Below are 14,726 nucleotides of genomic sequence, written 5' to 3' on the forward strand. Positions count from 1 at the left end.
CGGCGGAGAGTGCTCGCTCCCAACGAAAGCACGGGGGCAGGGACATCAAGCGTCGCCCAAGGTGATAAAAAGAAGAAGAGAGCGGTGGAAGAGACGAGTAAGTAAGATCTACGTATGGCCGCAAAAAAATGAAGGATGTTTTTTTTTTATGTAAATATTTGTATTTTGATTTGTTTTTGTTTTTATGTTTAAGTACTGAAAAATGAAATTAAAAAGTAGAAAAAAATAAGAAAATTAAGTCCAAACAAAAAATAATAATAAGAAAAAAAATAAAAATAAAAGAAATTAAGCCTAATAGCAAAATAAAAAAATTAAAATAAAATAATACCAGCAGAAATTAAACTTAATGGGACGTTGGTGTTGTTGGAATGGTAATGCAAAAAAATACCATGAGGGTTTTAAAAAAATCAATGTATGCAAAGTTAATTTTACCTCAAGATGCAGAACCAAAAAAAAATTACACAATTGAGAATAGAAAATTGTTAAGGAGAATAAATGTATGAAGGACTTGAGAGCATTCAACTGATATAAATATTTCTATATCAATGTAGCAATACACATATATCATTTTAACAAAAATTCAAGTTTCACAGTCATAACAAAACTTTTTAAGTAGAAATCGACATTCCAAGCTCGCCACAAATAAAATTGAAGCGATCCTCGCTTAGGGGTTTTGTGAAAATATCCGCTAATTGCTTGTCAATGTTTACAAATTCAAGTACAATATTCCCTTTTTGAACATGATCTCTTAAAAAATGATGTCGAATTTCAATATGTTTTGTTCGTGAGTGTTGAACCAGATTTTTGCTCAAATTGATGGCACTAGTATTATCACATTTAATAGGGATATGATCATAATGAAAATCAAGGTCCTCCAATTGTTGTTTCATCCAACGTATTTGGGCACAACAACTTCCGGAAACTATATATTCAGCTTCGGTTGTTGATAAAGCAGCATAATTTTTTTTTTTTTGTTGCTAAACTAAGATACTAATGAGTTACTAAGAAAGTGACAAGTGTCATTGGTACTTTTTCTATCAAGTTTGCATCCGGCAAAGTCGGTATCCGAGTAACTAATTAAATCAAATGCAACATCTCTAGGATAAAACAGTCCTAAATTTTGAGTGTCAACAAGATATCTAAAAATTATTTTAATGGCACTGAGATGTGATTCCTTAGGATTTGATTGATATCTAGCACACATACAAACACTAAACATAATATCGGGTCTACTTGCAGTTAAATAAAGAAGTGAGCCAATCATACCTCAATATTTTGTTTGATCAATGGACTTACCTTTTTCATCATTGTCTAGCTTAATAGATGTGCTCATAGGTGTTCCAGCTATTTTTGAGTCATACATACCAAAATTTTTGAGTAGTTCTTTTGTGTACTTAGCTTGGTTGATAAAAATTCATTCCTTACATTGTTTTATTTGAAACCCAAGGAAATAATTTAGCTCCCCCATCATGCTCATCTCAAACTCACCTTGTATACACTTGGCAAATTCCTTAGACAAGATTTCATTAGTAGCACCAAATATAATGTCATCCACATATATTTTGCACAATAAGTACATCATCATTTTTAGTTTTAACAAAAAGTGTTGTGTCAATCGTTTCTCTAGAAAAATTATTTTCAATCAAAAATTTACTTAATCGTTCATACCATGCACGAGGTGTTTGTTTCAAACCATATAGAGCTTTTGATAGTTTAAAAACATGATTTGGAAAAGCATGATCTTCAAAACTTGGGGGTTGTTTAACATAAACTTCCTCATTTATGAAACCATCAAGAAAGGCATTTTTTACATCCATTTGATAAAGTTTGAAAATCTCTAAAAAATGCAAATGCAAGTAACATGCGAATGGCTTCTAATCTAGTAATCGGAGCAAAGGTTTCATCGAAATCAATACCTTCTTCTTGATGGTGTCCTTGTGCAACAAGTCTAGCTTTGTTTCTTATAATTGTGTCGGATTCATCATGCTTGTTTCGAAAGATCCATTGGGTACCGATAATGGTATGATCTGTAGGTTTTGGCACAAGTTCCCACACTTTGTTTCTCTCAAATTGGTTAAGCTCTTCATGCATAGCTATCATCCAAAGTTCATCGAATTCGGCTTCTTGAAAGTTTTTAGGCTCAATTTGTGAGAGAAAAGCCAAGTGACTACAAATATTTCTAAGTGAAGAGCGAGTTTCAATACCTTCTGTAGGGTCACCTAGTATTAAATCCTTAAGGTGATTATGAACAAACTTCCATTCTCTTGGCAAATCATCATTGTTTCCTCATTCTTCTTGAGATGGAAGAATAGGTTGTTCAATCTTTTTGTTCAACTTACATGGTTGGTTCTCTTCTTTGTAGATACTTGAATCTTCCATATTTAGTTCCAAATCTATATTATCATTAACAATTTATTTTTGAGTAGAGATGTTAGTTTTATCAAATGCCACATGTATAGATTCTTCCACAACAAGAGTTCTTTTATTAAAAACACGATAAGCTTTGCTAGTTAAGGAATAACCAAGAAAAATTGCTTCATTAGATTTTGAATCAAATTTACCTAAGTTATCCTTACCATTATTATGCACAAAACCTTTACAACCAAAAACATGCAAGTGACTAATGTTAGGCTTTCTATTATGCCAAAGTTCATAAGGAGTCTTTTTGAGAATAGGTCTAATTAATGCACGATTTAAAATATAGCATGCGGTGTGAACGGCTTCGGCCCAAAAATATTTAGGAATATTATTTTCGCAAAGCATTGTTCTACTCATCTCTTCTAAAGTTCTATTCTTCCTTTCTACCACACCATTTTGTTGAGGGGTTCTAGGTGCTGAAAAATTATGTCCAATACCATGCTCATCATAAAACAATTGAAATTTCTTATTTTCAAGTTCTCTACCATGGTCGGTTCGAATATTAGTAATAAGAAAGCCTTTTTCATTTTTAATTCTACGACAGAGTTTTGTGAAAAAAGAAAAGGTTTCATCTTTGTGTGCTAAAAACATAACCCATGTAAATCTTGAATAATCATCAACAATAACAAGACAATAATGTTTACCACCTAGACTAGATGTCCTTGAGAGACCAAATCAATCTATATGTAGTAGTTGTAAAGGTCTAGTTGTGGAAATGTGAGATTTTGATTTAAACGATGATTTAGTTTGTTTTCCTTGTTGACAAGCACTACAAAGATGATCTTTTTCAAATTTAATTTTTGGAAGTCCATTGACCAAATCTTTTCTCAAAAGTTTAGCAATTAAATCCATATGAGCATGACCAAGTCTTCTATGCCATAACCAACTATTTTCATTATTAACATATAAACATTTAACATCACTAGCATAGAGATCATTAAGATGAAAAACATAAACATTATCATGGCGATTACCAACGAATAAAGCTTTATGATCATTTGTGCTTTCAATTGTGTAATGTGATTTATCAAAAATAACTCGATTACCTTTATCACATAATTGACTAATACTAAGTAGGTTATGCTTAAGTCCATCAACAAGTAAAACATTTTCAATAGAAGGGTTAGGAGAAATACCGATGCTACCAATACCGATTATTTTTCCTTTCTTGTTGTCTCCAAAAGTAACAAATCCTCCATCTTTTGATGACGGTATGGTAAAGAAGGATTTATCTCCGGTTATGTGTCTAGAGCATCCACTATCAAGGTACCACTTTCCTTCTTTAGCTTTAGACTTAAAGCAAGCCTACAAGATGACAATCAAGTGTTGGTTTTTGGTACTCATAGTTTATTGGGTCCTTCTTGGTTAGTTTTGTTAGATCCCTTAACAATCCAAATCTTTTTAATTCCCATGTGTTATATTATTTTTGAATGGACAAAAAGATATATAATGACCTTTTTTTCTACAATAATAACAAGTAATATGAGGGTGAGTCATGAGAGTTGCCTTTTCAAAAATTGTATTAAGATTCTTTTATTTTTTAATAGGGTCATATCCAATGCCCTCTTTATCAAAAACACATCTTTGATTTTCAGGAAGCATGTTGAGATTATTTATACCTTTTACAAAATTTTCAAGTGTTTTTGTTAAATCATCAATATTATTTTTTTTAAAGCAGTTTTCTCATTAGAGATAGTATCAAAATCATTTTTCAAAATAATTTTTTCTTTCTTTAATTCTTCTACATTAATAGACAAAGATGCAACAGATTTCTTCAACACATTATTTTTGGCACAAACTTTTCTAAATTCATCTTGTAGTTCATGGAATGCATTTTCAAGTTCTTCATAAAGAGTTGTTACCTCATCTTGAGTAGAGTCTTCATCTTCAAGAGCCATGAGACATAAGTTGGCTACTTCATTTTCAATTTCATCACTTGAGCTTTCATCTTCACTTTCTTCCCAAGCTGCTATCATGGCCTTTTTGTTTCTTTTGTAGTTTTTTCCATGATTCTTTAATTTTAGACAATACATCTTCACATGTCCCGGATTTTTGCACTCATAGCAAATAATAAGCTCTTTCTTGTTATCTTTGTTGTACTCTTTCTTAAAAGGTCTTCTTCTTCCATAATTATTTTTCTTGAAGTGCTTTTTGAGATTTTTACTAAACATGACATAGCTTTCATCCTCACTGGAGTTTTCATGTTCTTCTCCATTTGGTGAGGCTTTGAATGCAATTCCACTTTTCTTTTTGTTTTCAACATCCTCATGTCCTTTCATGGTGATCTCATGAGTCATAAGGGAACCCATAAGCTCATCCAATCCAAGTGTAGAGAGATTTTTGGCTTCTATAATGGCCGTGACCTTTGCTTCCCAATTCTTTGGTAAACACCTAAGAATTTTTCTCACCAACTCATTGTTAGTATAAGTTTTTCCAGGAGATTTCAAAGAGTTTATAATTTTAGTAAATCTAGTAAACATACTTGAAATAGATTCATCAGATTTCATTTTAAACAATTCATAACTATGAACAAGCATATCAATACGAGATTCCTTCACTTGGTTTGTACCTTCATACGTTACCTCAAGTTTGTCCCAAATTTCTTTCGCCGAATCACAACTTGAAATTCTATTATAGTCATTAGAGTCTAATCCACAAACAATGGTGAGTTTGGCTTTAGCATTGGCTTACAATAATTTATGATCCCTTTTATCACATTCATCTTCAGTTTTAGGTACACTAATATTGTCTACTAATTTGGTAGGAATTTTTGGACCTTTGGTGACAATAATCCACATGGCATAATCAGTGGCTTGTAGGTATAGGGTCATCTTATCCTTTCAATGACTATAGTTGTTTCTGTCAAACAATGGTGGCCTATTGGTGGCTTGTCCTTCAGCTAAGGTTGCCAATGATCGAAACTCCCAGATGGTTAAATCTAAAACAAAAGTCTAGGCTCTAATACTAATTGTTACCTAGACAACCTAAATTGGGGGGGGGGGGGAGGGGTGAATTACGTTTTTACAAATAAAATAATAATACTCTAATAAAAATTATGACTAGCACAATAGATAAATATAGTTAATGAAATAAAAATAATTAAAACAAGTGTTCTAATAACTATGTCAATTAATAATTTTAGCACAATAAAAATATGAAATATAGCTATGGCAATTTAAATAAATTAAAGAGATAAGGGAGAGAGAGGCAAACAAATTTATAGTAGTTCGGTTTCAACTCGGCCTACGTCTACTCTTCAAGCTTCACCTGAGATTTTTCACTATACTCTAACTTCACAGGGTGCTAGCAACCTTTTCACAGATGGAGCAATCCTCCACAGATTTTACACAGACTTTCTAAGTCAAGAACACTGAGTGTACTACGCTCTTACAAGGTTGAAAAGAATGTGTTTTTGCTTTCACAGAAAGCTACAAGAACTATCTCTCAAAGATAGATATAAAAATGAAGTTCTGATTTTTTTGTAAATCTCACATAGGAAAGATGGGTTTAAAGCTATACGACTTAATGTATAATTTCTGAGGATATAAACAAAAATTGAAATCAAAATTTTTTTCAGAGAATAGATGAGAGTGATTTTAGATCAAACAATATTTTCCCCTTTTTTTTTATAACTTGTTTACATTAGAGGCTTTGGCATATATACTGAAACTTATAGCCGTTTATAACTGTTGTATTCATTTGAATTTATAGCTGTTTATAGCCGTTGTATTGATTTGAATATCTTTCACTCCATCATTACTAATTTAAATATCTTTCACTTGAACCTTTTGACCTGCTGCTATGCTGGGCTGTTTGAACCATTTGGCTTGTTGCTGTGCTGGGCTATTTGAACCTTTGTTTTGGGCTGTTTGAACCTCTGGTTTGGACATTATTTTTGGGTTGAAATGAACTCCTGATTTAAACAAATATTAAATACTTTCAAACAATATTTAGGATAAAAGTTTAGGTGAGAAATAATGGGACAAAATAAATTTTGATTCTATTTTTCTCTTTCAAATAAATTAAAACATAATTAAATAAATCATCAAAATAAATTTTGGATTCTATTTTTCTTTTTCAAATAAATTAAAATATAATTAAATAAATCATCAAAATAAATTTTGGATTCTATTTTTCTTTTTCAAATAAATTAAAACATAATTAAATAAATCATCAAAATAAATAAGTCTAACATCATATTTTCGATTTATATATATATATATATCTTGTTGTTGTTGTAATTGCTTGTGTATTCGTTCTGGTTCGATTGTTCTTGATTTAAGTTTTCAATAGATGGTTGCATTGGATTAAAGACAGAGTAAATGTTCACCAGTGCTTTCAGAGTAATCGAATTGAACAAGAATTCAACAGATAAGGAAAATATGTTTAGTAAATTTCAATAGAGCCCTCTCTCTCTCTCTCTCTCTCTCTCTTCTTGTCTTAGATTTATTTATTTATTTGTTGGTGTTGTTGATGATGATGATGAAGAACTATATTGTAACAAAATTTTTAAAAAATGTCAGATAAATAGATCTGTTAAAAAATGGCAGATAAATAGATAACAGGATTTGAACATGTTCAAGATTTGAATAGATGAAAATGTTTGAACAAATAAGCGAAAAAAATTGAATAGAAAATATGATTTGTTCAAATTAGATTGAAAAGATAAGTTACAAATGAAAATTTGACTTACCCAAAAAAAAAAAAATGAAAATTTGAACAAGTTAAAAATGAGAATTTCAATAGATATGAAAATTTTGTGTATTTATTTGGACAAATATTTAAACAGATAAAGGAAATTTGAATTGAAAAGATTAAAAGAATTAAATAGATAGGGTAAAAAAAATGAACAGATAAAGAAAAATTTTGAACAGATAGGAAAATAATTTGAATAGATAGTTAACAAAAATCAACTGATAAAAAAAGTTAACAAATGAATTAATGGGTAAAATTGGAAATAAAATGTACTTGAAAAAAAAAGGGGGGGGGGGACATCTCAGCAAACAATTTCAAAAAGGGTAGATCTCTCACCAACAAAAAAATATTTACTAGACCTAATGCTATATTCTCCTTAGATTGGAATTTTCAACAATTATCTCTAAACAAAAATACATAACGTATGCTGTTCAACTTCTTGTTTCAATAAATTAGAGATTTAATTCATGATGCAAAATGATGAGTTTTATTATAATAAATTAGGAATTTATCATAAACCCTTAAAAAAACATAAAATGCGATTGCTTTATCTAAATCTATAAAATAATAATAATAATAAAATAAATGAAACGGTGCCCTTAATCAAATTATAGATGCAATATGCTTTTATACATTTTGTCCATGAACATTGCTCTTGTAGGTTCCCAAATTTTCCTGTCAATGTGGCAAGAATGATTGAGAAGAGACCAGGGAATGTTCACTTGCCAATAAAATGTGAATTTTTCTGCCTCATCAAAACATGGGAAGAGAACACCAGTTCACATGGTTTAAGGATAGAAGTTCACATGTCATGTTAACAGCAACTGCGATGGAGTTACTATAATGGTTGCTATTATTTTATAACAATTTGAACCCAACAAGAAGCTCCAATGGCATGCCAAAATAGTTGCCAAATTATAGCATTGCCAAACTTTGTGTCAAATTTGGCGCATGATTTGGCAAAATAATAAATTCTGATTTTTTCTTCTACAGTGTACCACCTCCCAACGAATTATAGTGTGCCAAATTTGACACATGGTTTGGCAAAATGATAAATTCTAATTTTTCCTACTACTATGTACTACTCCCCCAACAAATTATAACATCACCAAACTTTGTGTCAAATTTGGCACATAGTTTGACAAAATAATAAATTTTGATTTTTACTGCTACTCTGTACCAATCCCCCAACAATAACAAGAATACCAATTAAGAACTTTTTTAGTCCAATTTCAAGTTCAAGTTTCGCACTCCCCACTCTCTCTATCACTTCTCATCTTTCTCTCTAGGGTTAGGGTTTTGCACCACCGATGAAGTTCAATTTCCAGATCGGCGTCTCCCTCTTTCACTCTCTCACTCCGGCTCTCTCTCTCTCTCTCTCTCTCTCTCTCTCTTATGTATGTTTCTAGTTTTGCTCAAAAAAATCATACTCTATATGTATATGATTTTAGTAAATTAAATTTTAGTGAGAAGGTCATGTTTTCAATTCTTATATATATATATATATATATTGTTGTTGTGATTGCTTGTGTATTCGTTCTAGTTCGATTGTTCTTGATTTCAATTTTCAAGAGATGGTTACATTGGATTAAAGACAGAGTACGTGTTCACCAGTGCTTTCAGAGTACCCGAATTCATAAAAAATTCAGCAGATAAGGAATATATGTTTTGTAAATTTCAACAAAGAGCTCTCTTTTTTTGCCTTTTTTTTTTTAATGTCTTAGATTTATTTATTTTTTGTTGTTGTTGTTGTTGTGAAGATTATTGTATTTTCTATTAGTTATTTAGGGTAGTTTAGTCTATTAAATTATTAGGGTTTATTTCATTTAGGTTATATATATTGTACTCAATGATTATTCAATCATAGATGAAATAGATGTTCTTTGTTATCATGGTATCAGAGCAGGTTCTGAGTCAAACCTCTAGAAGCCCTTGAGTCGACGTCTTCTTTCCTGTGATCGTCTGGTGTGATTGAAGGCTTCTAGCGACCAACAGTTCTCTCGCGAATGCCTCTGCCTGGCTTCGAGACTCGACTGCCCTGTCTCGCGTCTACTTCTTCTGTTCTGCTTCATGAATTTCGTTCATGGTTCTCTCAGTAATTTCGGCTCCAAGTCGTCGATGTCGTTCGTCATTCTTTCGTCAATCGCGACTGCCTGACTCTGCTTTGATTTCTCTCTGGTCGATCGTGGTTCTGGTCGCTGGGATTGGGACTCTCTCCTTCGCCCTTCCTCATCGTGATCTCTGGCTCACTGTATCTCTCTGACTGGTACTACTCTCTCTCTCTTCTCTTCGCACTTCGTCATCGTGGTCTCTGGTTTAGTGTGTATCTGTGTTTGGTACTGTTTATTATTTGCACTGGGTTGTTTGATTATAGCAATATGGCTGATGATAAATTGCAAGACATCACGACTAAGTTGGATGGCACAAATTATTCTTATTGGTCTCATGTAATGAAAAATTTTATCATGGGTAAAAGTATGTGGAACTATGTTATTGGTGTAACTACTCGACCATTAGAATCCAAAGAAACTGAGGCTGATGTTGCTAAATGGGATAAGGAAAATGCACAAATTCTTACATGGTTTCATAATTCAGTTCAAACCACCATTGGTATGAATTTCTCCAAGTATTTTACTTCTAAACAAGTTTGGGACTATTTGAAAACTATGTATCTTGAGTCTAACTTTGCCAAACAGTATGAACTTGAGATGTCCATTCGCAGTGCTAGTTAGAAAGATAAGTCCATTCAGGAATTTTATAATGAGATGACTACTTATTGGGATCAGCTTGCTCTAATGGAACCATCAGATTTGCAGTTACTTGACAGTTATACCAAGTATCGGGAGAAGCAACGTCTTGTTCAGTTTCTTATGGCCCTTCGTGATCAGTTTGAGCCACTTCGGGGCGCTATTCTTCATCGGTCCCCCTTGCCTTCTGTTGATGGTGCTGTCCGTGAGCTTATTGCAGAAGAAACTCGTTTTAAGGTGGCTCATGGTACTCCTCATTCCCAATCAGTTTTTGCCACTCCTCCGCTCTTGCCAACCCCACCATCTTCTTTATTTCAAGTTACTGGTAAGCCCAAGCCTCGGGTTTCTATGGATGAGTGCAGCTTCTATCATCAGAAAGGTCATTGGAAACATGCTTGTCCTAAGCTGGTGCAGCCCAAAGGCCGTTCACCTGGTCCACCATCCTCTAAGCCGACATCTTCGGGATCTCGCTCATCTGCTGCCTTTTCTACACCAGTTTTTGAGAATGGATCTTCCAATATGCAGTCTATGTTTGAGCAGTTCAAGTCTTTCATGGTGGCCAATCCAACTCTTTCATCCCAGGCTTCCGCTATAACTACCACTCAATTAGGTTTGTCTGGTTCATCATCCTCAGGTAATATCCACACTTCGTGGATCTTTGATTCTGGTTGTTCACATCATATGACCCCTGTTGCATCTCTCCTTAGTAATTGTGTCTCCCTCCTTCTCCTATCACTATTGCTACTGCTAATGGTTCATCTATGCCTGTCTCCTCTATTGGTTCTATTTTCTCTTCCCATTTGTCTCTTTCTCCTGTATTTTATGTACCCCACCTCTCACTTAGTCTTATTTCTATTAGTCAATTATCTGATTCCGATTTTGATGTTGTTTTCTCTTCCTCTTATTGTGTTGTGCAGGATCGGGTCTCCAAGAGGCAGATTGGGATTGGGCGTAGAGTTGGAGAACTATATATCTTGGACAGCTTACATGTTCCTTTAGATGTGTCTTCTACTGCATTGTCTTCTTTTTGTTTAAACAATAAGTCCTCTTTATTTTATATTTGGCATTCTAGGTTAGGTCATTTGTCTAGTGATCGTTTGAGGATGTTAGTTCAGTCTGGACATTTAGGCCATTTTCCCATTGCTGATATTTCAGAGTGTTGTGGTTGTAAACTGGCTAAAATGTCTGCTCTTCCCTTTAATAAAAGTAGTTCTATTTCATCTTCTCCTTTTCAATTGGTTCATACTGATGTTTGGGGTCCTTCCCCTATAGTTACTAAGGGCGGTTCGCAATATTATGTATCTTTTGTGGATGATTACAGTCGGTTTACATGGGTTTATTTGATGACACGAAAATCTGATTTTTACAAAATATATTCCAATTTTCACTCCATGATTTGCACTCAATTTTCCACCACCATTAAAGTTCTTCATTCTGATTTGGGGGGTGAGTATTACTTGTCTGAGTTTGAGGAGTTTTTAGCTACTCATGGTACTATTCATCAGTCTTCTTGTTCAGACACTCCTACCCAAAATGGTCGCGCTGAGCGCAAACATCGCCATCTTCTTGATACAGCTCGTTCTTTGCTACTCTCATCCTTTGTCCCTTCTGTCTTTTGGGGCAAAGCTGTGCTCACTGCTGCATATCTTCTCAATCGGATGCCTAATCGGATGCCTACTCCTCTTCTCTCCGGCTCCTCTCCGTATAAGCGTCTTCTTGGTGTTACTCCCAATTATTCTCTTCTTCGTGTTTTCGGTTCTACATGCTTTGTGCTCCTTCCTAAACGGGCGCGCTCTAAGCTTAGTCCTCGTTGTGTCCTATGTGTCTTTTTAGGGTATGGCATTAATCAGAAAGGTTATCGGTGCTATGATCCTGCCACCAAAAAGCTTTATGTGTCTAGGCATGTCACTTTTTTGGAAAAACTACCCTACTACACTATACCTTCCACCCCTATCCCTATTACCAAGGAGGAATCGGTTCACATTGACCCATTTCCTTCTGATGTTTCTTCTGATGAGTTTGTTTCTGATCTTGAGATCTCTACCTTGCCTCCTCCTAGTACCTCTAATATCTCAGCAGCTCCTCCCTCTCCAGCTCCCACTTTCCCTGCTCCTCTTCTTGTTTATCAGCGTCGCAAAGCACTTCCGAGTTCACCTGTCTCTCGCTCTACTGTCCCTCCAGCTGTTTCTTTGGATCCCGCTCCTCCTGCCCGTCGTTTTCCCACGCGTGATCGTCGTGCTCCGAACTGGTATGGTTTTGGTAATACATGTTTTTCCCTTTCATATCAGTCTTTTCTTTCTTGTCTTCATACTTATTTTGAGCCTAGGTCCTACAAGGAAGCTTGTCATGATCCCAATTGGATTGCTGCCATGAATGACGAGTTAACTGCTTTAGCTAATACTCAGACTTGGGATTTGGTTCCCTTACCTACTGGCAAGAATATTGTAGGCTCTAAATGGGTTTATAAGGTCAAAACCCTTTCTGATGGTTATTTGGAACGATACAAGGCTCGTTTGGTTGCCCAGGGCTTTTCTCAGGAGTATGGGATTGATTACGATGAGACTTTTGCCCCCGTTGCCAAGATGACTACTGTTCGCACTCTTATCTCTGTTGCTGCTGCCCATCACTGGCCTTTGTTTCAACTTGATGTCAAAAATGCCTTTCTGAATGGGCATCTTGCAGATGAAGTATATATGCGCCCTCCACCGGGTCTCTCACACCCTCCTGGTATGGTTTGTCGTCTTCGCCGTGCTCTCTATGGTCTTAAGCAGTCTCCTCGTGCTTGGTATGAGCGATTTCACTCTGTTGCACTTCAGCTTGGGTTTTGCCCTATTCATCATGATTGTGCTCTATTTGTTCGGCGTACTTCTGTTGGCCTTGTTCTTCTTCTCTTATATGTGGATGATATGATCATCACAGGCTCTGATTGTAATACTATTGAGGAGGTTAAACATCAGTTGTTTCAGGAGTTCGAGATGAAAGATTTGGGGTCTCTTCGATATTTTCTTGGTATTGAGGTTGCTACTTCTCCTACTGGGTATCTTCTTTCTCAGACTAAATATGCCCGTGATATTCTTTCTCGTGCCAATCTCACTGATGATAAGATTGTCGACTCTTGAGTTGCATGCTAAGTTTTCTGCTTCTGATGGAGTTCCTCTTGAGGATCCCACTTTGTATCGTGAGTTGGTTTGGTGCCTTGTTTATCTCACCGTTACTCGTCCGGATATCTCCTATGCTGTGCACATTCTCAGTCAGTTTGTTTCTGCTCCTCGCTCCACACACTGGGCTGCCTTACTCCGTACTCTGCGCTACCTTCAGGGCACTTTGTTGCAATGTCTGCTGTTATCCGCCTCTTCGGACTTGACTCTCCGTGCCTATGCTGACGCTGATTGGGCCGGTGACATCTCTGATCGCAAATCCACTTCTGGTCTTTGTGTTTTCCTTGGTGATTCTCTCATATCTTGGAAAAGTAAGAAACAGTCTGTTGTCGCTCGTTCCACTGCTGAGGCTGAGTATCGCGCCATGGCTCATGCTACTTCCGAGATAGTCTGGCTTCGCTGGCTTCTCTCTGATATGGGCATCTCTCTTTCTGATCCGGCTCCATTGTATTGTGATAATCAGAGTGCTGTTCAGATTGCTCATAATTCAGTCTTCCATGAGCGGACCAAGCATGTTGAAATCGATTGTCACTTTGTCCGACAGCACCTTCAGGCTGGCACTATTTCTGTTCCTTTTGTTCCGTCCTCTCTTCAGTTAGCCGATTTTTTTACAAAGACTCATACTGTTGCTCGTTTTCGTTTTCTTCTTAGCAAACTTTCGATGCTTTCTGCGCTCGCATCCTCAGTTTGAGGGGGGGTGTGAAGATTATTGTATTTTCTATTAGTTATTTAGAGTAGTTTAGTCTATTAGATTATTAGGGTTTATTTCATTTAGGTTATATATATTGTACTCAATGATTATTCAATCATAGATGAAATAGATGTTCTTTGTTATCAGTTGTTGTTGTTGTTGTTGATGATGATGATGATGATGATGAAGGATATTGCAACAAAATGTTTTTAAAAAATGTCAGATAAACAAATCTGTTAAAAAATGACAAACAAATAGATAACAGGATTTGAGCAGATAAAAAAATTAAATAGATAAAAATATTTGAATGGATAAGTGAACAAATTGAATATAAAATATGATTTGTTCAAAATGAGGTTGAAAAGATAAGTTAAAAATGGGATTTTGAACATATAAGTTAAAAATGAGAATTTCAATAGATATGAAAATTTTGTATTTATTTGGACAAATATTTAAACAGATAAAAGAAATTTGAATTGAAAATATTAAAAACTTAAAAAGAAATTGCAAAAAAATTGAACAGATAAAGAAAAATTTTGGACAGATAGGAAAAGAATTTGATTAGATAGTTAAAAAAAATCAACCAATAAAAAAAGTCAACAGACAAATTAATGGGTAAAATGGGAAATGAATGTACTTGAAAAAAAAAAAATGACATCTCAGCAAACTATGTCAAAAAGGATGCACCTCTCACAAACAAAAAAATATTTACTGAACCTAATGTTATATCTTCCTTAAATTGGACTTTTCAACAATTATCTCTAAAGAAAAATACATAACGTATATGGTTCAACTTCTTGTTTCAATAAATTAGAGATTTAATTCAAGATGAAAAATGATGAGTTTTATTATAATAAATTAGGAATTTAGTCTAAACCCTTGAGAAAAACATAAAAAGAGATTGCTTTACCTAAATCTTTAAAAAAAATAATAAAATAAATGAAACGGTGCCCTTAATCAAATTATAGATGGAATATGCTTTTAAACATTTTGTCCATGAACTTTGCTCTTGTAGGT

The sequence above is a fragment of the Camellia sinensis genome, chromosome 8 (assembly GCF_055761805.1).
Source record: "Camellia sinensis isolate YWXY chromosome 8, ASM5576180v1, whole genome shotgun sequence".
NCBI lineage: Eukaryota > Viridiplantae > Streptophyta > Magnoliopsida > Ericales > Theaceae > Camellia > Camellia sinensis.